This window comes from Meleagris gallopavo, chromosome 6 (assembly GCF_000146605.3).
Source record: "Meleagris gallopavo isolate NT-WF06-2002-E0010 breed Aviagen turkey brand Nicholas breeding stock chromosome 6, Turkey_5.1, whole genome shotgun sequence".
NCBI lineage: Eukaryota > Metazoa > Chordata > Aves > Galliformes > Phasianidae > Meleagris > Meleagris gallopavo.
Window position 1 is genome coordinate 45,705,159 of NC_015016.2, and position 3,061 is coordinate 45,708,219.

Here is a 3,061-nt window from a genome sequence, read left to right on the forward strand (position 1 = left end):
ATTTTTTTTTTTCTCTCAAAGAGATTGAAGGTGTCTCTTTACCTAAAAAATAAAATAAAATTTGTATCTCCCTGCAAGAGTATCAGAGGATCAATTTTTCAGCATGGGATTATACAGTTTGGCTGTATAGGCTTAAGGTTTTTAATTTGCTTACACATAGATAGACTTACTTGAGCTCTATACATCACCAGATCAATGTAAATCTATTTACTAGGATCTTGGGTCAATATTAAGAGAATTCCATTAACCAGCAATAAGGACCCTGGATTAATATGATTACTATAGGTTTTGAAGCACACAGAAAGGATCAAGGATTTTTATTTCATAATAATCTTAAACAATACCATTGTGGAAATTCTTCCTCTGCTCTCTATCTCCTGGAAAGCAAGAAGGAAAAAGGATAGAAGAGGCTGTGAAGATAGATTTATTTGTTTCAATAATGTTGTCTCTTTAGGTTAGCACCTCTGATGCACACTAACAGTGGATGCTTCTGAGCTTCTGGTAGAAAAAAGGTGGATGGGCAGAAACGGTTTGTGCAATTACTCCAGGGGAGGAAGAGAGAAGAAATCAATGGACTCTGAAGGACAGAAAGCAAACGTGACATTTCCAGAAGATAAAATAGATAAAGTTGTATTTTTACTTTTTTTTTTTTTTAATACCATGGTGACTAGGGAAAGTAAGACGTAATTTTTCTGTTGTCTTGAATAGGAAGTCCTGCATTGTGGTCGTAGTGGATTTACTGTTGAAGGATAATTTTTCTGTGACTGCTGGTCACAAATATGAAATCTGCAATGCAGAATATTATTTGGAGATCCACAGCTTGGTAGTAGAAAATCAAGATCACTCCATTTGACAGAATGGAGTCTAGGTTCTTCATCAAAAACCCCCATGAGCTCCTTTGGCCTTATAGGTTTCTTAAAAACTCGTAAAAGGCAAACAGACCATCAGCTAATGTGACCCTTTTATAGTTAAATAAAGTCTTGGTGTTTCCAAATGAATTGGAACCAGGGTGCATTAATTGACTGAAATACAGACTTGGGTAACTAAATCACTTAGGCCATCTTGGGCATCTCCACTGATGGAAACAACAAAATAAGAACTGGCAAAAACAGATACTGGGAGGAAACAAACATCACCTGCCTGCACTGCACTGGCCACAAAATGGTGGCATCTGCTTTTTCGTTAGCTTGTGTGTATGGGAACTGTTGAGTCCCGGCCTGAACCACTGATTGATCACCTGAGCAAGCATTGAGTCAGCCATGGGAGCACAGGTGAAGGCGATTCAGCTGTGGGACCAAAGGGGTGGAGCCTGGCTGCACCTCTCCTAGACTCCATTTAGAGCTGACTGCCACTGGGGATGGGTCTCTTGTTGGAGATCTCTTCTTTTGGAGTTCTCTACTGTGAGCATAGGGCACAGGTGAGTATTTCATTTTTGATTGTCTCTTTCCACCATGATAATTTTTCTAACTACAAAATATGTAAAATACCAGCCTAACCACACTGCTCTACTAATTGTATATTTGTTGATTGCACACTTGTGTTAGAAACTTGAAGGTAGAGGTCGCACAGAACAAACTGCAGTATTTACAAGATGCTCTAGGCCTGCATTTCACAAGCCTTTGCTATGAGTTAAAACAAGATTTTGAAATGAGGTTTGGGGGAAGACTGGAGACGATGAGGGAAGCTTGAAAAAGGTAAAATCATGAGTCTGTATTGTAGTAGTCTCCCACATTTCCAAATCTACTGGGCTGGCTAGGTGAGGGGAATTGATGAGGGCTTTGGATCCACCCTCAAAATTCACATCTGAGATGCAGCACCTGCAAGGTGGTGAAGGACTGGGGAGGGAAACAGAGTGATTTGCACCAAAACTCTCTTCTGACGGCCTTCAGACCCTTCTGTAGTAATGGACGGAGGGCTACAGCCTCTGTTCTCCGCTATTTCCCTAGCCTTTCTCTGGATATTAAGCTATGAACTTTTACAGTGAGTCAATTTTCTTTCTAAACTTTTGAGGTTTTTTTTCTTTGTCTAAAGCAGACTGTGTAGAAATCCTGATTGCTGCCTCCCAGGACACTGCATAGTTTCAAAACATTTATGGAACTGTGTCACTGGGCTTCTGTGCAAGAATGCCCAGAATAGTTTCAAATACTGAGATTTTAATTGTCACCAGCAAATCCAACACTGTTTCCCATCAGGTGCATGTACATGACATGGCATCAGCTTTACTCTCACACCTTAGCTTTTTTGCCTGAATGAATTGTGTTATGCTATATCAGCCCTGAAGATCCTTATGCTTAATGTAAGGTTGGGTTTCCAGCAGGGCAATTGACTGGTAGTTCTGCAGTTTCCACTTCTTCAGCAAGCCCTTTCTAGTATAGGCAAGACTGAGATAGATGGAGTTCTCCAGGCTAATTTAAGCATTTTTCTCTTCTTGCACTTTAATTTCAGTCTATATTTTTCTACTTGGCCCGCACTTCTTTAAAGAGAAACCTACTACTTTAGCCTTGTCCCCAACCACTGCACTCAAAGCATCTTGGATTTGACTTTATGGAATAAAGTGACTTCCTTTGCATTAACTCTTTCCTTTTTGAAAGCAGTATTTTTATTTTGTAGAATTTCTATCCTTCTCCTACTTACGTGATACATGACCCCATTCTTCTCTGCAGCTCTTAAAAGGGAGGTCTATGGAATGAGAAGAGGTACTAAACATTCCTTCTTCTCTGTTTTTCAAACCAGCAGCTGAGTTGTGTTGTTCCAGAGAAAGCTGAAAGAGCTAGATTTCATGTAGATTTAGGGACTGGGCTGTCTGAGAAGTGTATTTCTAACAAAAAGTAACTCTTATTAGTGTGTTAAGGATTATGGGTGTATGTATTCTGTGTCTCCTAAATTATAATGCGGGGTAGTATGTCCTGGATGATAGGACTCTTTGGGTTTTGTGGCAAGATATTTGTCAGGCTGTGAGAAAGCACATTCTGGAGGTTTTTCACACCCCCCAGCCCCGTTGGTGCTGGGAAATCAGGGTCTCCTCATGTGAAGTGCTAATGCAAAATGCATTGGCACTTGC

General features: G+C 40.2%; 1 long non-coding RNA gene across 1 annotated transcript; it reads left to right on the forward strand.

Moving 5' to 3' along the window:
- Positions 1-1,321: 1,321 nt before the first annotated feature.
- On the forward strand, positions 1,322-2,674 carry LOC109368328. The gene is made up of 3 exons (XR_004160184.1): positions 1,322-1,417; positions 1,545-1,694; positions 2,611-2,674. It is a non-coding gene; the product is annotated as an uncharacterized LOC109368328 (long non-coding RNA).
- Positions 2,675-3,061: the final 387 nt, after the last annotated feature.